This window comes from Arachis ipaensis, chromosome B01 (genome assembly GCF_000816755.2).
Source record: "Arachis ipaensis cultivar K30076 chromosome B01, Araip1.1, whole genome shotgun sequence".
Taxonomy (NCBI): domain Eukaryota; kingdom Viridiplantae; phylum Streptophyta; class Magnoliopsida; order Fabales; family Fabaceae; genus Arachis; species Arachis ipaensis.
This window is the reverse complement of record NC_029785.2, coordinates 26,238,780-26,262,410: the sequence shown is the minus strand read 5'-3', so window position 1 is coordinate 26,262,410 and position 23,631 is coordinate 26,238,780. Positions and strand designations below refer to the sequence as shown.

The following is a 23,631-nucleotide window of genomic DNA, read 5'->3' as shown; positions in this document are numbered from 1 at the left end:
CAAATAACATTTAAAAAAAAAAAATTTTAAGCATTCATTCTATTAGATAAACATTAAAAGTTATTTTTTTTTTACAGTAAATTATCATTTTTATTCACGAAAGTTAAAGACGCTAACAAATCTACCTATAAAAAAAATTATCATTTTGACCCATAAAACATAGGTTCTATACAATAAAATTATCTAAACATTAAAAAATCATGTAAAAACTTCAAATTACCCTTATCATCATCCGTATCATCTTTTCCCTCCCCACTAACCACTCCATCATCCTCATCTGCTCGTTACCTTACCATCATCACTACCACTAACCCCATCCTCTATCTCTCACTAATAATCAATTGATTTTCAAACAATCCTAGCGGAAATCTTTTCAGCCACGACCTACCTCTCCTCCTCCATGACAAATGTTGTAGCCTCTGTTTCCTGTCCTGCAGCTTCCAGCGTTAGCGACCACCGCTGCCGTTGATAAACCACTATTTTGTGGTTTATCTTGTGCTAATTTGAGTGGTTTTTATCAACTCTTTACTCACTTATTCATACTATTTGCATGATTTTACAATTCCTTCCTAATTATGCTCTATGATTGAAAACCTGCTTCCTAAGCCTTTAAATTGTGTACTTTTAATGTCTTCTCGTACCATTCGATGCCGTGATCCGTGTGTTCAGTGTTTTCAGGCTTTACAGGACAGGAATGGCTTAGAGGATGGAAAGGAAGCTTGCAAAAATGGAAGGAGCACAAGAAATAAAGGAGATAACCAGCGAGAAGCGACGCGAACGCATGGCTCACGCGTGCGCGCGAATTGGAGAAATTCACAGCAACGCGTGCGCGTACCTGACGCATATGCGTGGACTAGAGTTCGCGCAATGACGCGAGCGCGTGCCTGACGCACACGCGTGGCAAGGAAAATCGTCGCGTACGCGTGACTGACACGTACGCGTGACATGTAAGGCCCAAAATCTTTGGTCGACCCACGTCTCGCTGCCACGCCACTGTCTCGGTGCCACCGTCATTCAGTCTATCAACGAGCCGCTGCCAGAATCGTGCGAGGAGCGTCGCCGTCCTATGGAGCCGTGTCGTTGCCGCTCAGTCCACTGCCAGAGACAGACGCGAAGAGGGAGCGGGAGTCTCAAAGCCAGCTGTGTCCTCACCGCCGCAAAGGAAATCGTCGCCGTTCCCTGAAGCCCGTGTCGCCGTCGAGTCCAGATGAAAGGAGAGACCGGGCCTGAGCCTCGACGAGCTGGGAAGAACCAGCGCCACAGCTGCGCCGTCGTCGTGGACACCACCGCCTCCGTTGGAACGGCCATAGCCACTGCCACCATCTGAGCTCGCCGTTGCTGGTGATGGTTAGTTGAACCGTTGTCAGGAGAGGGTTCAGATCCGCCGCTGCCGGAGCTTCTAGCCGAGCCTCAACCGCCGGGAACGCTGCTGCCGCCACCGAGCTCCACTGCCGGTAAGGCTTTTAAGTTGAGTTTCCCTTCTGTTGAGTTTCCTGGAACTTCATTGTCGCTGCGTGTGGTTCAGATCGCCGCTGCTGCTTGGGGCTGACTGCCGGGTTGCCGCCGAACCGGTTCGGAGACCGCCGCTGTTTCGGTTCAACCGTTCTTTCTTCGGTTCGGTAAGCGTTTTGATTTGAAAGCCCTTTTGTTACTGTTCTGTTATCATACGCTGAGGTTTGTGGCGTTAATAGCTATACGATTGAGTTTCGATTGTTGTATGTTGCGATTAGAGTTGTTGAGACCGTTGCGAAAGTGGCTTGGAACCGAGGTTTTGGCTGTCGGGATTTTGATTGTTGACCTCGGGTCAAGGCGGAAAGGATTATGTGACGCGTTTGGGCTATGGAATTGCGTTTTGAGGTAGGGGCGCTTTCCGAAAACTATAGTTTATTATTGGAATTATTACATATGGGTACTGATGTGAGATATTGTGTATTTGGTGATTGTACCTTCCTTATGTATTATTTGATTGACTCGAATGACTAAGGATGTTGGTTTGGCTGAATTGTTGCGCGGCTTATGAAATGTAATGTTCGAAGTTGATTCTTTAAAGATTTGAAATGAGTTTAATCCGTCGAGGATTGGTTTGAATTGAGTCAATTATTTTGATGATGTGAAAGATAGAATACTCGAGTTGCGCAGCCGGAAGCGTTGCCTTTGGTAGTCAGGGTGTTACATTATGGTATCAGAGCAGTTCTTCCTGTAGAGCCTGAGGAATGGACTGACTATGCTTCAATTGTATACTCTGAGTGTTTGTCATGTATTAGGTCTTGTCGAATGACGAGGATTAGAGCTTTATGCACATGACGATCTATTGATTAACGCTGTTAGTCTTGCATTGCATGATCCTTGGTATTAAGTTTGGCCGGCTTAATACTAGTGAATTATGTATATGGAAGCACTGATGGGTTATCATAGATGATATACGAGTTTTGAATAAAGCGAATCGCGAGTTTTGGGAACATTGGAAACTATTTCTCGAGGCTATTCAGTTTTGTGTCTTGAATTCTGTTCGAGTCGACCTGTTCTTTTATACCCTAACCTGAAGTTCTTGTTTGCTAATCCTCTTGAAAAGCAGCTTGGTTTTTCAACTCTATTCCTCCAATCATATGCATTCCTGTTTGATCTTAAGTGCATATGCTTGTTTGAAATCCTTGTTGCATCTGTCCTTTCTCTGTTTGAGTTCTTCTTGATTCAAGTATTCTTTGATATAGTCTTGGACTTGTCTTAATGTGCTGTGACTTTTAACTCCGGGTCCCGTGTTCATTCTTAGAGAACTTGTTGATTCAGTTTTCCTCTTATTTGACAGTGATTACAGCTAATTTTGGGATTTTATAAAAATTGCTGTTGATTAGATATATACTTATCTATATATGAAACTTTGAGATTTCTTATACAGTTTAACAACTACTTATCTCTAATACCTCGCTTGTATTTTTACTGGTTTACGGAATTGCACTTACTTTAAAAGTAAATTGACTTTCTAGTAATTTTACTATAGTTCTAATGCATATCTTCATTGATTTATGTATTTGAATATTTTTCAAAATCTTGGAAAGGAAAGATTTTTCACTTTTGTCCCGGTTGAGTTTTGTTTGATAAACTTCACTTAATTCATTTTGATTTGAGTCTGATTTAGCATACTACATGGTTTATGCCATTGTTGTTCTTTTGAAAACGTTGGACTCATAGCTTTCTTCCTATGAACGGACTAAATTCTCTATTAAATCTTCCATTTCCATGAATGTCATGTTTGACCTTGTTTTTAACTGATCTTTTACATCTTGTGGATATTGCCATTGATCTTGGTTTTTCCTCTTGTGTGAATCTCACTCTTATGTGAGTCAGCTTGATTTGTTTCAATTTCATGCACCGTTTATCCTCTCATTGTCTTTACAAGAGTTTTTAGTCAAAGATTTATCCTTGAGAGATTACTAATGGTTGAGTTGTCTTTTTCTATGACTTTTGTATTCTTTTGGATCAATTTAAAACTTGTTTAATGTTTCATGTCTAGTGGATCTTGTTTGAACTACTTTAAATTAAGATCCTTTCTTACAAGGCTTGACTCCTTTTTAAGTGCATCTTAAACTTCTTGAATGTTCTTCTGAGATGGTGATTTCAAGAACACTTTTGGAGTCTTGTTTTGAACCTTTTAAAGGAATTTTGGATTTTCTTTGAAGAAATATTAAATGGAATTTATTTTTTTGTTGCTTGATTGAGATTGAAACCATTGCCCAATTTTGACGAAATTAATTTAAAGTTGGCATGCGCCATTTTAAATGAGGTTTTGGGAAAGCTCCCTTGTTTAGTGGAAATTGGTTTGTTTGTAACGCACCACCTATTTCCTTACCAGATTGTAAGCAAATTTTTACCTCGGAATTTTCTTTCTAAAGAGAGTTTAATTTTCTCTTTCATCTTTGCCATGATTTTATACACGCTTGTTTGAATATGAGCTTTGGGAATTTTTGATCAAGCATTTGATTTCTTTTCTGAGTTTTATGATTGCCTTTGGTTAAGCTGTGCACCTAATTATTTTTCTAAAATATTTGAGGAAATATTTTAGCTTTTAGCCAAACTTGTGTGCACCTTGTTTTTAGAATTCTACATGATCTGTTTCAACATGAAGTTGTATTATAGCAAAGTCACGTTTATTCTTTTGTTACTCTCTTGAAGAATGTTTATTACTTGACTTTCTTCCAGACTGCGAAATGATTTTTCCGCAAGTTTTCGATTCTTTTATGAACAAAGTATTCGGAAGTATTTTAATCGTGCTCGAGTTCTGTGAGCTTTGTCTTGGGTCTGAAATATTCTCTTCTATAAACCTCATACTTCTCGACCCAATTTGAATTTGGTTCAAATTAATGCGCTGATCCTCCTCTTTGTTGATCCTATTGGATTTCTTTGATTCAAGGGTTATTTTTGGGGTTGTTAATTGAATTGTGTCTAGAAAACTTCATTGCTTGAGTATCCTTGGTTATCTGGGATTGGATATATTCTCTCAAATCTATTATTGCTATCCTTGACATTTGACTCTCCTTTTTAAATCTTGTATCCTTCTGAGTAGACTCGAGAATTGTTTTGATATCACGTGCGATCTATAGATATACTAACGCGATGCGTTAGTTCTTTAAGACGTGATGTGTGCATACGAAAGTTGAAGCGGTAGGTGTGCAACATTAAGAGTTGTGGGTGTTTTGTTCCTTGCAAACGGGTTTGCGGTCGTTAGGCTTATGATCGGATATGGGGATTGTTAAGTGCCTGATGAGGTTGGATAGTTGAAGCCCTGAGGCTGATATGAGATTAGTGTGCGGATGTTAAGCACGTTGTTTTAACCCTATCCTGTTTTATAGCCTTTGATGCCTTGCCCTTCTATCACATGATTGACCCGTGTTATCTTTTGCATTGAGCCTACATTGTAACGTTTGCTTTGCAATCACACTCCTACCTTTACATCCTTATGCTTATGACAATCAAAGTATTTGAAAATCGTATATATGATTATATTTTCAGATATTTTTGCTTCTTCCTTAAATGTGTTCAAGGGTGAACTGTTATGGAATTGTCGACCCACGTCTCGCTGCCACGCCACTGTCTCGGTGCCACCGTCATTCAGTCTATCAACGAGCCGCTGCCAGAATCGTGCAAGGAGCGTCGCCGTCCTATGGAGCCGTGTCGTTGCCGCTCAGTCCACTGCCAGAGACAGACGCGAAGAGGGAGCGGGAGTCTCAAAGCCAGCTGTGTCCTCACCGCCGCAGAGGAAATCGTCGCCGTTCCCTGAAGCCCGTGTCGCCGTCGAGTCCAGATGAAAGGAGAGACCGGGCCTGAGCCTCGACGAGCTGGGAAGAACCAGCGCCACAGCTGCGCCGTCGTCGTGGACACCACCGCCTCCGTTGGAACGGCCATAGCCACTGCCACCATCTGAGCTCGCCGTTGCTGGTGATGGTTAGTTGAACCGCAGTCAGGAGAGGGTTCAGATCCGCCGCTGCCGGAGCTTCTAGTCGAGCCTCAACCGCCGGGAACGCTGCTGCCGCCACCGAGCTCCACTGCCGGTAAGGCTTTTAAGTTGAGTTTCCCTTCTGTTGAGTTTCCTGGAACTTCATTGTCGCTGCGTGTAGTTCAGATCGCCGCTGCTGCTTGGGGCTGACTGCCGGGTTGCCGCCGAACCGGTTCGGAGACCGCCGCTGTTTCGGTTCAACCGTTCTTTCTTCGGTTCGGTAAGCGTTTTGATTTGAAAGCCCTTTTGTTACTGTTCTGTTATCATACGCTGAGGTTTGTGGCGTTAATTGCTATACGATTGAGTTTCGATTGTTGTATGTTGCGATTAGAGTTGTTGAGACCGTTGCGAAAGTGGCTTGGAACCGAGGTTTTGGCTGTCGGGATTTTGATTGTTGACCTCGGGTCAAGGCGGAAAGGATTATGTGACGCGTTTGGGCTATGAAATTGCGTTTTGAGGTAGGGGCGCTTTCCGAAAACTATAGTTTATTATTGGAATTATTACATATGGGTACTGATGTGAGATATTGTGTATTTGGTGATTGTACCTGCCTTATGTATTATTTGATTGACTCGAATGACTAAGGATGTTGGTTTGGCTGAATTGTTGCGCGGCTTATGAAATGTAATGTTTGAAGTTGATTCTTTAAAGATTTGAAATGAGTTTAATCCGTCGAGGATTGGTTTGAATTGAGTCAATTTTTGAACTATTGAAAAGGAATGAGAAACGGTTTAGTTGGGACCCGAACCGGGTGGCAAAAGTCCAAGTTTTAGGGGAGGTGCTGCCGAAATTTCTATAAAATCCGAGTCTTTATTGAAATGTTGTCTGGAAAATGACGAGTTAAAGACTTCTACTATTTTATTTGAATTATCGAGAAAAGGATGATTCATGCTTTCAAAATGAATTAATAAAGAGGAAATTGTGATTTAGTCTTGCTTCTTAAGAAAGGCATTGTATCTCTTTCAGGAGAAGGTTATTTAGATGAAACTTGTGTTTTAAAGCTGTTTGGATGTGAAAAGGGTTTATGCCTTTGAATTTGACTTGGGGGTTTCAATAAAAGAAGTTTCAATGACTTTGAAAGAACCTGAATGTCTATTGACAAGTTTCATTTTGAAATGTTTTGAGAAAGGTTTTTAAGTACTCTTTGAATTCTGAATTCTTGCAAGACTAAAACAATTTTGAACAGTTGAAACGTTCTAGAATTTATCATGGGGTTGAAGTTGGTTTTGCCTAAGTAAAGGAAACAGCTTTGAAAGAAGTAAATGATTACATGACTCGGTTTGGCTTAGATCCTATTTGCTTACTCAAATCAGAAAGCCAATGTTTTAATGATTTTAAATGAATTTGGCGAAATGAGTTATGTTATTCTCCCCTAAAGACTTTGGACTCTGCCGAGAAACTTTTGTTATAAAATCCCATTGTTGGATGGGTGATTTTGAATATCTCAAAGAGGCTTTTAACTTGCCATGATTATGGAAGTTTTGGAAAGGGGATGCCGAGAGTGGCATTGTTTTTAAAAGGGGAATTTACCTTGAGAAAAAGTGGCTTATGAGCCGAAATGATTTGAGAAATGAGATCTTTAAAGCAAAGGCTGAAAAGAGTTGAAACTTGATTTCGAAGTGAAACGAATTGAGAAAATGATTTATGGCTTAAATGCCGGTTTCATGAATTTGATGATTTTGAATGTGGAAGTGCTGTTTTGTTGTGAGCCGGAATGGCTGTGTATGATTATACATATTGATTGGTTCTAGATTGAACCGTGAGCCGGAATGGCCTTGATTGATATGAGTATTGGCTGGTTCTGGATTGAACCGTGAGCCGAATGGCTGAGATGGATGTTGATCCATAATTGAGAATGAAAGCATTTATGCTGAGATATTGATAAGTTGTGAGGTTGCACTTCCACTATTGGAGATGAGGGTTTCCCTGGGTAGTAGCAATGGCTAGCCACCATGTGCTCCAGGTTGAGACTCGAAGCTCTGTTAACCCAATGTCGTAAGTGTGGCCGGGCACTGTGAAAGGCCCGGATGAGCTCGCCCCCATAAATATTCACCAGTGATGGTGATGGATAAATATTCACCAGTGAGGGTGATGGATATGGATCATGATTATGATCAAATTTATGATGAGTATAACTCGAGTTGGGGATGCACGACAGAGGGACAGTCCAATGGTTAGCTACCAGGACTTGTCGGGTTGGATCTATAACCGACAGATGATATCATCAGCCACTAGGGACAGGCATGCATCATATGCATTTGTGTGACATTGGTTGGGTGTGCATATTATACTTGGTTTGCCTATGTGATTAATTGCTAACTGTTCTACTTGTAATAACTGTTTGTTTGTGCTTGAACTTCCTATCTGTGTTTGCATCTGGGACTCTGTTGGATTGTGGTGATTGGTTGTTGGTTGGATTGTTTGGGCCTATGGCCGTGGTTGGAAAGAGATGAACTGATGGTTGATTTCGGTTTTGTGTTTCTGGTTTGGAATAAAATTATGAAAGGCTATTTTGGTTCCGCATAGATAAACCGTTTTGAAAGGCCTTTGAGTTTTTGAGAATTGAACAGTTCTTCTTTTAGAAAAGATTTCCGACTTTACTTGTATTGTAAACAGTTGTTTTTGAAAAGAGGCATAAGTCGGTTATTAATCACTGGTACGGTAAAACCGTGAGGCCTTGTGTGCCAAAGCGGACAATATCGTGCTAGCGGGTGGTCTGGGCTGTTACAGATGGTATCAGAGCCAGAACCCGGATCGATGTGCCAGCGAGGGCGCTGGACTCCCTTAGGTTAGGGGGTGGATTGTAAGGCTCACATCGGTTGGAGAGGGGAACGAAGCATGCCTTATAAGGGTGTGGATACCTCTCCCTAGCATGACGCGTTTTGACGAGTGAGTGTGGGGGGCTTCGGCTATCATCCCTATCGTCAAAGGCAAAACCGTGAGGCCTTGTGTGCCAAAGCGGACAATATCGTGCTAGCGGGTGGTCTGGGCTGTTACATGACATACGTGATTTGCAGAAATTACAGAAAACACTAGGGGCGATTTCTGGCCGAGTTTTGACCCAGTTTTCGGCCCAGAAACACAGACTAGAGCCAGGAAACAGCAGAGACTCAACACACATTCTCATTACGTATAGTTTTAGTTTAGTTTTGGAATCTTAGAGAGAATTCTACTCCTTCCTCTAGGGTTCTTCACATTCATAGTTTGAGAATTTCATGTTTTTGCTTTTGGATGCTGAGAAGGATCATTACCTCCGTGGAAGTTTCATTATTCTAGTTTGTTTTCTTATTCCCTTACTTTTTACTACCCATTAACCCTGTTTGGATAAGTATGTTGTATTTTGGGATTTATTAATGCAAGGAACCATTTTTACTTTTAACTGAATTTAAATTATTGTTTATCATGTCTTCCTTTTATTCCCTTTTTAATTATGTAGAGTTTATATTCATGATAATGGGGTAGTTTCCTAACTTGATTGGGAGTTGATTAAAAGGAGAACCTTGAGTTGGAATACTCAAGTGTTAATCCTAATGGGTAGTTGATGACTAACAACTCTAGTCTCTTACTCTAATCCTTCCTTAGGAAAGGATTAGGACCTATGACATAGTTGGTTAGTTAGTTACTTGACTTTCCCTTATTAATTAAGGGATGACCAAGTAGAGCAACAACCTTTTATTATTACACTTGGAAAATTCCAACAAGGATAGAAATTTTAATTAACCTTCTCCCGGTCAAGGCTTTTAATTGAATTATATAAATTCTCTCGTTAATTTCCGTTGCTTGATTTTACAATTTTTTTTTCTGTTTCTCAAATCAAAATTTCTGGAAAAACCTCTAACCAATAAGCTGCACTCTTTTGTCAACTCGTTGGGAGACGACCTAGGATTTCTACTCCCAGTATTTGCTCTTAATTTTGTGACAACTCTTTTCTAAATTGATAAGCGGATTTTTGCTGGTTAAGAACTGTACTTGCAACGTATTTCTATTATTAATTTCTTAATCGGCCAATTTCCGCCCGCATCAGTTTTTGGCGCCGTTACTGGGGAGTTGCAATAGTGTGCTAATTTATTGGTTGGAATTTATTTATTTGCATTTTATTTTATTTTTTTATTACCATGAGCTATATGTTTCTTTCGTTGAATGATGCGTTCACTGCCTGATCCGAGCTTAGCCGCATTTGATCCTGAAGTTGAAAGAACTCTTTCACGTATTAGGCTAGCTCGGCGTCGGTTAGCCTCTGAGGGTGGTGAAGTGGTTGTTGCCAATTCACCAACCTTATCTGAGAGCGAATCTGAACCACCATTTGAGGAAGAAACAAGCTCCTCTACTACTGATTCAGTTGATTTACGTGCAAGTAACATGGCAGCACCCAGGAGGATTACTCTCCAGGAGGCAGGAGCCCCAGACTTTACTCTGCAATCGTATCAAGCGCGTCACCCAAATCTGGCTGCAGATTTTGAACTGAAGACTGCGGTAATCAACTTGATACCTAAATTTCATGGCTTACCTGCTCAGGAGCCTATAAAGCACCTCAGGGATTTTCAGACAGCTTGTTCTACTGTTCGGTATCATGGTGCAAATGAAACTTCTGTTCTGCTAATTGCCTTCCCATTTTCTCTTGAAGGAAAGGCGAGGGAGTGGTATTACTCCCAACCTGAAGCAACTGTTGTAAAACCCGGTTAATTAACGGCTAATTAACCCATAAACGAAAATTTATTCTAGAAAGCCAAAAATGTTATTTTTATGGCTTAATATGATAGAGGAGATTAGGACGAGAATTTCGGTACCAATTTTATAGAAAACGGACCAAGATTGGACCGAACGGGCCAAACCGGTCCAACCGGACCCAAAGTAGGCCCTTGGCCCAACTAAACTAAACCAAAACCCTAGTTTTCAGCATTCTCTCTCCTCATTTGTTACACACACACGCTGAAATGGAGGCCATGGAAGGAAGAACACTCTCTCAAGTTCTCTCCCTTGGTTGATCTTCAAACTACCATAACTTTTGATCTAGAGCTCCGATTGCCGCACCGTTTGTGGTCACGCGTTCACTGCGAAGAGCTCTACAAAACCCATACAATCAATCTTAAGGTAAGCCATGTTTTCCTCTTCAAAATTCCAGCCGTTGTTTTCGAGTTTCATGGGTAAAATGTTGAGATTTTGGGTTCTTTGATGTTATAGGACCCAACTCTCTTGAAGGAGAAGGTTAATCTTGTCTCCTTGGACCTTGGGTGTGGTAAGATTCTCAACCCTAGTGTAATTTGTTGTTCTATGATGTTTGGGTATTGAGATGTTGTGTATGGGTATGATGATTGTGGCTTAGGTTGTGTATATGTGAATATTGGAGCTTGATTGGTGATTTTGGAAAGCTTGGAAAAGGGTTTTGTGTGATAAAATCTGTTCTTGGAGGTGTTGATACCTTGAGAGCTTGTGGACAAGTGGTTTGGAAGTGCTCCGGTTGAGCGTGGGAAATCGGTTAAGGTATGGTTTCGGTTTCCCGTATCTAATATGTAATGTGGTAGGAAATACTTAGGCTAGAGGCCCTAAGATAGGCATTGAATTGTTGATATTGTTGAATGGTTGAGATATATGATGTGATTATATATGTGATTATGAATATTGATGCCGTGATTGTGTGATATATGAGAAATGCATGTTGTGATATATGCTTGATGGATGATTGAGGTTGAATTGATGGGTGATACCATGTTGATGGTGAGTATGATGTTGATTATGTATAATGATGGTTGATTGAAAATGGTATTATTGGAAATTGGGGGTGAGGGAGGATGTATGACATGATATTGTGTTTGTCCTTTAGCTATTTGATTGAGAAGTGTTAAAAGGGTTGGAGGGTGATTTTGGAAAATTTGGTAAAATATCAATGTGTGAGTTGAGGATGGCTTGACGTTGATTTTGGTACATTTTGATTGATTTCAAAGAAAAGGGATGAAATTGGCATGTTTTGATTGATTTTGAAAAGAGTGGAAAATGGCTTGTTTTGAAAATGGCACTTTATGGTTTTGTATGAAAATACGGTTTTTGGGCATACTTTGACGGGACATAACTTGGACTACGGATCTCTGATTTGTGCCAAATCTATTTAGAAATGAAATTGGATCTGGGATGTCCATGCCATTCGAAGAACGGGTGAAAAACGATTTAAAATGAGAAAGTTATGTCCGTCGGAAGATTGGGGGTTGAATCTGTGAATTCTGCAGCTTTTAACTTAGAAAATTTTTAGCAGAATGACCCCCCGCGCGTAGGCGCACTTGGCGCGTACGCGCCGTTCTTCGAGAAAGCACCATCCACGCGTGCGCGTGGTGTGCACGAGCGCGTCGATGCGCTGCACCATATGCCCAGCCTTTTTCCAGAGAGTTGTGTCAGAGTTGTGCCAGTTTTGTGCCTGGGGCGCAAGAGCACCCACGCGTATGCGTGGCTGACGCTTGCGCGTTATTTGGCTAATTTTCAATCCGCGCATTTGCGCGTCGATGAGTTTTGTGGCCATCCACGCGTGCGCGCGTAGTGCGCGTACGCGTGGCACTGTTTTCATCCCAAAGTTGATTTTTGAGTTTTATAAGCCAAATTTCATACTTCTAAGCCTCCGATCTCACCACTTATGTCTTGAATCATTATGATATGCCTAGCATGAGAAAAAGGGCTAGGAAATGTGGTAACTTGCGAGTAAAGTAAGGGGAAAAATGAATGATCATTGAGGATCAAAGATGATTATGTGAGATGCGGAGGATGGCGGTGGAAGTGCTTGTTGTGCCATGGGCCGAAGGGCCGTAATTGTTAATGAATTGGCTGGTTATTTATTTAACCGTGAGCCGGATGGCTAGATTATTGCTGTGTTACGGCGGAGCCATGATTATGGCTAAGTATAAATGCATATATGCTGTTGAATGAATTGTGAATGTTTGCACTTCCACCATCGGAGATGAGGGTTTCCCTGGAAGGAAGCAGTGGCTAGCCACCACGTGCTCTAGGTTGAGACTCGAAGCTCTTTTGACCCTATGTCGTAAGTGTGGCCGGGCACTGTGAAAGGCCCGGATGAGCTCGCCCCCGTAAATATTCCCCAGTGAGGGTGATGGATATGGATCATGATTATGATCAAGTTTATGATGAGTATAACTCGAGTTGGGGATGCGCGACAGAGGGACAGTCCAATGGTTAGCTACCAGGACTTGTCGGGTTGGCTCTATAACCGACAGATGATATCGTCAGCCACTAGGGACAGGCATGCATCATAAGCATACTACATGAATTGTTTGAGATTGCCTATTTGACTGCATATTACTTGCTAATTGTCTAAATGCCTTATTCGTTCCTATTTGTAAATCTCTTGTCTGATATAACTGTGTTTGCTATATTATACTCCTGCTGGTGGTTGGGAGGTTTGAAGGAATTGGAAAGGGAAGTATTAGTTAGACTGAAGGATCTTTAGTCAGTTGCCACTTACGGTTTAGTTTGTTTATAAGCTTTGATATTATCTGGAGGAAGTTCTAGGATTGCCTTCGACTTTCCTCTATTATTATGTATTATATATGTGGAAGCTGTTACCGTGCTGGGGACCTCTGGTTCTCACTCATGCGGATTTTGTAGTTTTCAGATGCAGGACACGAGACTTCTCGTTAAGGCATGCTGGAGACTTCCGGATTAGCGAAGATATTTGTTCTCGGGGATCCGTTTTGGTTTATATGTTTTGCATAGATACTTTTATCTCCATTAAATAATACAAACTATGATGACTCCTTCTAGATGAGATTTTTGGAGAATAGGGTTCTGTATTTGTGTCCCTTTGGGTTTCCTTTGGGGTTTCCATATTTTATCATATGTATATATTACTATGCTCGGACCAGTTATCTTCGCAACCGGACTTTGAGTCTTGATATTCCCGTTTTTGACACTCTTTGTATATATATGATCTCGCGTTAGCTTATCCCTGTTAGTTACGTTATCGATCGGAGTGTTGCGCGTTCGAGTTACGGTTTTTATTTACCCCTCTTTCTACAAAGGCTCCTAGTTATAATCAATTATTCATACTACTATACGTTCTAAATTTTTGTTTTAGAGGTCGTAATATCTTGCCATCTCTGAATTATGACTTAAGCATAAGACTCTGTATGGTAGGGTGTTACATTATGGTATCAGAGCAGTTCATTCCTGTACAGCCTGAGGGACGGACTGACTATGCTTCTGTGCATTCTCTGTATGTGTGTTATGTGCTGTTAGTATATCTACTTGATATAATTGGCATAAACGTTCATGAGCATATATTTGGGACTTTGAAGCACTAGACTTCCGATATTGAGACTGATCAACTTAATATCAATTGTTTGGTGTGTATAGGAACCAGATGGTGCCTCGTGGATGCGGTAGAGGTTGTGGAAGGAGTCGTAATAATACTCGTGCACCGGAGAATAACCCTAATGACCCGGTGAACTTTATGACTGCGTTGGAGAACATGGCTGCTGCTATGCAAGCCACTGCTGAGGCTCTTGGTCAACAGATGAACAACCATGGTAATGACGGAGGTGGAGTTCAGGGCCCGATGACACTGGCGAACTTTTTGAAGGTTAATCCCCCGAAGTTCAAGGGAACTACTAGCCCGACTGAAGCCGATACATGGTTTCAGGTTATGGAACGAGCACTACAAGCGCAGGTGGTACCTGAAGGGCAGCGTGTGGAGTTCGCTACCTATTTGCTCACTGGTGAAGCGTCGTATTGGTGGCAAGGAATCCGACGCCTCCTGCATCAGGGTGATGATTATATCACCTGGGATGTCTTCCAAGAGGAGTTCTATAAGAAGTACTTTCCGACTTCTGCTAGAACGGCCAAAGAGCTTGAATTGTTGCAGCTGAAGCAGGGTACTATGTCTGTATCTGAGTATACTGACAAGTTTGAGGAGCTGTTCAGATTCTCTCGTATGTGTTAAGGGACTCCGATGGAATATGAGGAATGGAAGTGTGTTAAGTACGAAGGAGGACTCCAGAGCGATATTTTTAGTTCGGTGGGGCCAATGGAGATTAGGACTTTCTCTGAGTTGGTGAACAAGTGTAGGGTTACTGAAGAGTGTGTGAAGAGGGCAGCCACTGAGAAAGGAAGTCACAAAGGATCATTTCCACAGAACTGAGGGAAGAGTTTTGCACCTAGAGGTCCATCTTTCAAGAGGGGAGGTTCCTTTAGGAGGCCCAATAACAACTACTCCCAAGGGAAAAGGTTTGGGAAGCAGCCTCAGAATGATCAAGCTTGTACTAGGTGTGGGGGTCACCATCTGGGAGTACCATGCAAGGCCGGATGGGGTTTGTGCTACAATTGTGGAAAGGCGGGGCATAGAGCCGCAAGTTGTCCGGAGCAGCGAAGCAAGGTGATGGGAAAGCACAACAGACCGGTCGGGTGTTCACCACCTCAGCTAGGGGTGCAGAGGGATCCGAGACACTCATTCGAGGTAACTGTGAAATGGCTGGTCAAACTTTAAATGCTTTATTTGATTCGGGAGCATCGCATTCATTCATTGCATTTGAGAAAGCCCATGAGTTAGGGTTGAAGATCGTAACCTTAGGTTATGACCTAAAAGTATATAATGCTACCCATGAAGCCATGGTAACTAGGTTAGGATGCCCGAAAGTTTCGTTTAGGTTCAAGCAGCGTGATTTTGTCCATAGTTTAATCTGCTTACCGATGATCGGTCTTGATCTTATCTTGTGATTGGACTGGTTATCTGAGAACCATGTCCTGTTTGATTGTTCTACAAAGTCGGTGTACTTTATGCCGGAGGATACGGAAGGGCCGATCGTGGTGAATAATTATTACTTGAATTCGATGATGGTTAACTGTTCTGGAATCAAATGTCAGAGTATCCTGTTGTTAACCGCGGGTGTTTCGGGTGATGACCAAAGGTTGGATCAGATTCCGGTAGTGTGTGAGTTTCCGGAAGTGTTTCCCGATGATATTGAGAAATTTTCACCTAACCGAGAGGTCGAGTTTGCTATTGAATTGGTGCCTGCGGCAGGACCAATCTCAAGTGCTCCTTATAGAATGTCACCGTTAGAGATGGCTGAGCTAAAGTCTCGGTTAGAGGAATTGTTGGGTAAAAACTTTATCCGAACAAGTGTTTTCCCGTGGGGTGCTCCAGTGTTACTGGTAAAGAAGAAAGATGGAAGTATGCGACTCTGTGTGGATTACAGGCAGCTGAACAAGGTCACCATAAAGAATAAGTACCCATTGCCGAGAATTGATGACCTCATGGATCAGTTACAAGGAGTTGGGGTTTTTTCCAAGATCGATTTGCGATCCAGTTATCACCAGATAAGGGTGAGGGGTGAGGATATCCCTAAGACCGCTTTCAGGACTCGTTATGGTCCTTACGAGTATACTGTAATGTCTTTTGGGTTGACGAACGCTCCTGCAGTGTTTATGGATTACATGAATAGAGTGTTCCGTCCGTTTCTGGATAAATTCGTTGTTGTCTTCATTGACGAATATACTAATTTACTCCAAGACTGAAGAGGAGCATGCGGAACACTTGCGGACCGTGTTGCAGATTTTGAAGGAGAAGAAACTCTATGCGAAACTGTCTAAGCGTGAGTTCTGGAAGAGTGAGGTGAAGTTTTTGGGTCACGTGGTGAGTAAGAAGGAAATAGCCATAGATCTAACTAAGGTGGAGGCTGTGATGGATTGGAAGCAACCAACCACAGTAACTGAGATAAGGAGTTTTCTGGGTTTAGCTAGCTATTACCGAAGGTTCATCAAAGGCTTTTCGCAATTAGCCTTGTCGTTGACAAAGTTAACCCGCAAAGACACTCCGTTTGTTTGGACTCCTGAGTGTGAGGAGAGCTTTCAGACATTGAAGAAAAAATTGACCACTGCACCTGTGTTAGTGTTACCTGAGCCGAACGAGCCTTTTGAGGTGTACTGTGATGCCTCACTAAAGGGTTTAGGATGCGTGCTGATGCAGCATCGTAGTGTGGTGGCGTATGCCTCACGACAGTTGAGACCTCATGAAGTTAGTTACCCTACGCACGATTTGGAACTCGCTGCGGTCGTGTTTGCCTTGAAGGTGTGGAGGCATTATCTCTATGGGGTTAAGTTCCAAGTCTTCTCCGATCACAAGAGCTTGAAATATCTCTTTGATCAGAAAGAGCTTAATATGAGGCAAAGGAGGTGGATGGAATTATTGAAGGACTACGACTTTGAGTTGAATTACCATCCGGGAAAGGCAAATGTAGTGGCAGATGCGTTAAGTCAGAAGTCGTTATATGCGGCTTGGATGATGCTTCAAAAAGAGAAGTTGCTCAAGGGATTCGAGAGTCTAAAAATTGGTGTTCGAGAAGTATTTGGAACCTTGTGTTTGAGCCGATTAGAAATCTTGAGTGACTTTAAGTCCGAACTCCTAAAGGCTCATGAAAATGATGAAGCGTTATGGAAGGTGTTACCGGCTATTGAGCAAGGAAAACAGTGGAGAGTGTCAGAAGAAAAAGATGGGTTATGGAAATTCAAGGGTAGGATCATTGTGCCGGATGTTGGCACTTTGAGGCAAGATATCTTAAAGGAGGCACACAAAAGCGGATTCTCCATTCACCCGGGAAGCACTAAGATGTACCATGATTTAAAGGCGATGTTTTGGTGGCCGAGTATGAAGAATGATGTGGCGGAATATGTTTCAAAGTGCTTAACTTGCCAAAAGGTAAAGATTGAACATCAAAGACCTTCTGGGATGTTGCAACCTTTAGAGGTTCCACAATGGAAATGGGAAAGTATTGCAATGGACTTTGTGTCAGGATTGCCAAGGACTAGGACTGGTTTTGATGCTATCTGGGTGATAGCTGAGACCACTGAATAAGTTAAGAAAATCCGAGATAGGATGCTTACGGCACAGAGTCGCCAAAAGAGTTACGCCGATCAGAGGCGGAAGCCCTTGGAATTTGAAGAATGAGATCATGTTTTCCTGAAGGTTACTCCAACCACAGGAGTAGGTAGGGCGATTAAAGTAAAGAAGTTGAATCCTCGATACATTGGTCCATTTCAGATCCTGGAGAGGATTGGACCGGTGGCATATCGAATGGCTCTACCACCTTATCTTTCGAACCTGCACGACGTATTTCACGTGTCGCAGCTTCGGAAGTACACTCCTGATGCTAGCCATCTATTAGAACCTGAATCGGTTCAGTTAAGAGAAGATTTGACGCTTCCAGTGGCTCCAGTCAGAATCGAAGATACTAGTATCAAACGGTTGCGTGGAAAAGAGGTTTCATTGGTCAAAGTGGCTTGGAGTCGAGGCGGTGTTGAGGATCACACTTGGAAACTTGAGTCGGAGATGCGAACGGATTATCCGCACTTATTCTCAGGTAATTGAATTCGAATTTTGTGGGCAAAATTTCCAATTAGGTGGGTAGGATGTAAGACCTGGTTAATTAATGGCTAATTAACCCATAAACAAGAATTTATTCTAGAAAGCCAAAAATGTTATTTTTATGGCTTAATATGATAGAGGAGATTGGGACGAGAATTTCGGTACCAATTTTATAGAAAACGGACCAAGATTGGACCGAACGGGCCAAACCGGTCCAACCGGACCCAAAGTAGGCCCTTGGTCCAACTAAACTAAACCAAAACCCTAGTTTTCAGCACTCTCTCTCCTCATTTGTTACACACACACGCTGAAATGGAGGCCATGGAAGGAAGAACACTCTCTCAAGTTCTCTCCCTTGGTTGATCTTCAAACCACCATAACTTTTGATCTAGAGCTCCGATTGCCGCACCGGTTGTGGCCACGCGTTCATCGCAAAGAGCTCTACAAAACCCATACAATCAATCTTGAGATAAGCCACGTTTTGCTCTTCGAAATTCCAGCCCTTGTTTTCGAGTTTCATGGGTAAAATGTTGAGATTTTGGGTTCTTTGATGTTATAGGACTCAACTCTCTTGAAGGAGAAGGTTAATCTTGTCTCCCTGGACCTTGGGTGTGGTAAGATTCTCAACCCTAGTGTAATTTGTTATTCTATGATGTTTGGGTATTGAGATGTTGTGTATGGGTATGATGATTGTGGCTTAGGTTGTGTATATGTGAATATTGGAGCTTGATTGGTGATTTTGGAAAGCTTGGAAAAGGGTTTTGTGTGATAAAATCTGTTCTTGGAGGTGTTGATACCTTGAGAGCTTGTGGACAAGTGGTTTGGAAGTGCTCCGGTTGAGCGTGGGAAATCGGCTAAGGTATGGTTTCGGTTTCCCGTATCTAATATGTAATGTGGTAGGAAATACTTAGGCTAGAGGCCCTAAGATAGGCATTGAATTGTTGATATTGTTGAATGGTTGAGATATATGATGTGATCATATATGTGATTATGAATATTGATGTCTTGATTGTGTGATATATGAGAAATGCATGTTGTGATGTATGCTTGATGGATGATTGAGGTTGAATTGATGGGTGATACCATGTTGATGGTGAGTATGATGTTGATTATGTATAATGATGGTTGATTGGAAATGGTATTATTGGAAATTGGGGTGAGGGAGGATGTATGACATGATATTGTGTTTGTCCTTTAGCCATTTGATTGAGAAGTGTTAAAAGGGTTGGATGGTGATTTTGGAAAATTTGGTAAAATGTCAATGTGTGAGTTGAGGATGGCTTGATGTTGGTTTTGGTACATTTTGATTGATTTCAAAGAAAAGGGATGAAATTGGCATGTTTTGATTGATTTTGAAAAGAGTGGAAAGTGGCTTGTTTTGAAAATGGCACTTTATGGTTTTGTATGAAAACACAGTTTTTGGGCATACTTTGACGGGACATAACTTGGACTACAGATCTCTGATTTGTGCCAAATCTATTTAGAAATGAAATTGGATCTGGGATGTCCATGCCGTTCGAAGAACGGGTGAAAAACGATTTAAAATGAAAAAGTTATGTCCGTCGGAAGATTGGGGGTTGAATCTGTGAATTCTGCAGCTTTTAACTTAGAAAATTTTTAGCAGAATGACCCCCCGCGCGTAGGCGCACTTGGCGCGTACGCGCCGTTCTTTGAGAAAGCACCATCCACACGTGCGCATGGTGTGCGCGAGCGTGTCGATGCGCTGCACCAGATGCCCAGCCTTTTTCCAGAGAGTTGTGCCAGAGTTGTGCCAGTTTTGTGCCTGGGGCGCAAGAGCACCCACGCGTACGCGTGGCTGACGCTTGCGCGTCGTTTGGCTAATTTTCAATCCGCGTGTTCGCGCGTATGACGCTTGCGCGTCGATGAGTTTTGTGGCCATCCACGCGTGCGCGTGGAGTGCGCGTACGCGTGGCCCTGTTTTCATCCCAAAGTTGATTTTTGAGTTTTAAAAGCCAAATTTCATACTTCTAAGCCTCCAATCTCACCACTTATGTCTTGAATCATTATGATATGCCTAGCATGAGAAAAAGGGCTAGGGAATGTGGTAACTTGCGAGTGAAGCAAGGGGAAAAATGAATGTTCATTGAGGATCAAAGATGATTATGTGAGATGCGGAGGATGGCGGTGGAAGTGCTTGTTGTGCCATGGGCCGAAGGGCCGTAATTGTTAATGAATTGGCTGGTTATGGATTTAACCGTGAGCCGGATGGCTAGATTATTGCCGTGTTACCGCGGAGCCATGATTATGGCTAAGTATAAATGCATATATGCTGTTGAATGAATTGTGAATGTTTGCACTTCCACCNTCTCACCCATGCGAATTTTGTGGTTTTCAGATGCAGGACGCGAGGCTTCTTGTTAAGGCATGCTGGAGACTTCCGGATTAGCGAAGATATTTGTTCTCGGGGATCCGTTTTGGTTTATATGTTTTGCATAGATACTTTTATCTCCATTAAATAATACAAACTGTGATGACTCCTTCTAGAGGAGATTTTTGGAGAATAGGGTTCTGTATTTGTGTCCCTTTGGGTTTCCTTTGGGGTTTCCATATTTTATCATATGTATATATTACTATGCTCGGACCGGTTATCTTCGCAACCGGACTTTGAGTCTTGATATTCCCGTTTTTGACACTCTTTGTATATATATGATCTCGCGTTAGCTTATCCCTGTTCGTTACGTTATCGATCGGAGTGTTGCGCGTTCGAGTTACAGTTTTTGTTTACCCCTCTTTCTACAAAGGCTCCTAGTTATAATCAATTATTCATACTACTATACGTTCTAAATTTTTGTTTTAGAGGTCGTAATACCTTGCCATCTCTGAATTATGACTTAAGCATAAGACTCTGTATGGTAGGGTGTTACAACTGTTACAAACTGGGACACGCTCAGGAGAGAATTCTTGAAAAAATACTTTCCGGCTAAAGTTACTGACAGACTAAGGAAGGAGATTTCCTACATCATCTAAGGTGAATCAGAAACCCTTTATGAGTACTGGGAGTGCTTCAAGAATCTTCTGGATGCATGCTCCCACCACATGATTGATAAGATGAATGGACATCGCTTAAAGCTGTATCATGGTGAGAAGATGAAAAATACCAAGGAGCTCGAGATCTTTCTCTTGGAAGATCCACCCACAGCAGAAGAATGAGCTAATGGACCGTCCAACTTAAGGACGTTAAAGAAAAGTGCTAGGTGGGAGACAACCCACCATGGTACAATCTTCCAGTTTCCTTCTTAACTTTATTTTATTTTATTTTGTTTTGTTTTTCTCAGTATCCAATTCTCATCTCTGCATGAATTAGCTGCATACTGCATCATGCATAAAAAAAACGCACACGACGCAAGAGCGTCACTAACGCGTACGCGTCATATGTGTGTGCGTGCAACATATGGATTGAACAGTGAGTTGCGTGGGAGTGGCGCAGGAAGGGTGCATTGTGCACAAACTGAGTCACGCGTATGCGTCCCTGACGTGGGCGCATCGATTGACATTTTGGCACACCACGCGTATGCGTCAAGCACGCGCACGCGTGGATGTTGAAATCAGCGTAAATGAGGTTATTGGCAAAGAGTTGTGATGATGTGGGGTTGGAACTATACTAGGCGCACAAATCCTGTCACGCGTACGCGTCCCTGATGCGTACGCGTCGTTTTGCCATCCAGCCCATCCACGCGTGCGCGTCCCTAACGTGCACGCGTCACCTCAAATTATGGCAATGGTGCGTATTTTGACAGAGAGTTGTGCATGCGCGAGGCTGCCTCCGCGCCAATTGCGCAACTCAAGTCACGCGTACGCGTCCTTAACGCGTAGGCGTCGATTGAAAATAGCGCGACCCACGCGTACGCGTGAAGCACGCACACACGTCACATGCGACGCACACCTTAAACACCTCAGCGCCTAATTTCACATCTTCCACCCCTCCAATCCTAATTCTTCTCAATCTTAATTATCTTTTCTTTCTTCTTTCTTTCTTCTTTCCTATTCTTTCTTACTTTCTTCCTCCCTTCTTCTTCTTCTTCTTTTTCAAGGTTCTTCTCTCCTTCCCCTTTTACTTTTCTTTCATTATTATCTTACTTAATGTTTCCTTCTTCTTTTTCTTTTACATTCATGATTCCTTTTACTTTCTTCTTCCATGCATTTTTCATGTTGGTGTTGGAATTTTATTTGGGTCTTACCTTACTTTAATGAAGCTTGTGAATATTATGAGGAGTGATTTGACAATTGATATCTTATTTTGGGCTCTCTTATATATTTGGATTACATTATTTTCATTCTTATTATCCATTGCACACCACGTGTTTGTGATAAAGCTTTTATGGCACTTGAATTCCTATTTTCTTTTACTCTTTTACTTATATGCCTCTTTTTCACAACACGTGGATTCCACATGTATTTAAGATCATTTTTTCATAATTGTCATCATTACACATGCTCTTTTATTTGGCGCACTTATCACTTGATGCTTGATTCATGTTTCTCATGCCTACTACTTGCATGCCTTTACCATCTTGCATCTAAATTTATGAATTGCCTTTTTGGTCTTTATTGTTGTCTTACATACATGTTATAGCTACCATGTTGTTGGGCTAACATCTTTCCTTTGGCATTCATAATTACTTGGAATTTTCTCCATTTCGGTCTTAGTATCTGTATTTAATATTCTTTCTTTTCTTTCTTCTTTAGACATGGGTACCAAGAAAGGAAAGGAGAAGGTCACTGACAAGACCCCAGCAAGGAGAGGAACCAAGAGAACACTGGCGAAAGCATTTCCATCCACCAGTGTAAACCACCAACAAAGCGGGTAAAGAGAATCGTTAAGGTTGATGAATCAGAGAAAGCCTTTCCCACCCGAGACTCCACACGGTTTACTAACCGTTATTGCGAACAGATGTTCCCCATCCTAGCTGAAAGGAACTACAACAATGAGCGTCTGCTCATTGTCCCAACACACATTGTTGATTTTATTGAGCCCCGCATAGAAAGGAGACAGTGGAAGTTTTAAAAAGACAGCCGCGAGAGGCCAACTTATCATGGGTCGTTGAGTTCTACTCAAACTTCCACTCGCCCACTCTGCAAACTGTCTATGTTCATTGGTGTACGGAAATCGTGACAGTTCATTCCTTGGTAACGGCGCTGAAAACTTAATACGCACGTTCATAATCTTAGTTCTTTGTCACAACTTCGCACAACGAACCAGCAAGTGCACTGGGTCGTCCAAGTAATAAACCTTACGTGAGTAAGGGTCGATCCCACGGAGATTGTCGGCTTGAAGCAAGCTATGGTCACCTTGTAAATCTCAGTCAGGCGGATTTAATTGATTATGGTGCATTGATAATTAGAATATAAATAAAACGTAAAATAAAGATAGTGATACTTATGTAATTCATTGGTGAGAATTTCAGATAAGCGTATAGAGATACGTTCATTCCTCCTAAACCTCTGCTTTCCTATTGTCTGCATCCAATCATTCATACTCCTTTCTATGGCAAGCTGTATGTTAGGCATCACCATTGTCAATGGCTACATCTTGTCCCCTTAGTGAAAATGGTCCAATACGCTGTCACTGCATGGCTAATCATCTGTCGGTTCTCGATCATACTGGAATAGGATCCATTGATCCTTTTGCGTCTGTCACTACGCCCAGCACTCGCGAGTTTAAAGCTCGTCGCAGCCATCCCTTCCCAGATCCTACTCGGAATACCACAGACAAGGTTTAGACTTTCCGGATCTCAAGAATGGCCGTCCATGGATTCTAACTTAT

The 23,631-nt window shown here is 42.1% G+C and overlaps 2 long non-coding RNA genes across 2 annotated transcripts; both read left to right on the top strand.

The window, feature by feature from the left end:
• On the top strand, positions 1,060-1,964 carry LOC110270379. Its single transcript, XR_002359860.1, has 3 exons — positions 1,060-1,454; positions 1,526-1,619; positions 1,731-1,964. It is a non-coding gene; the product is annotated as an uncharacterized LOC110270379 (long non-coding RNA).
• Positions 5,155-5,985, top strand: LOC110270378. Its single transcript, XR_002359857.1, has 3 exons — positions 5,155-5,546; positions 5,618-5,711; positions 5,823-5,985. It is a non-coding gene; the product is annotated as an uncharacterized LOC110270378 (long non-coding RNA).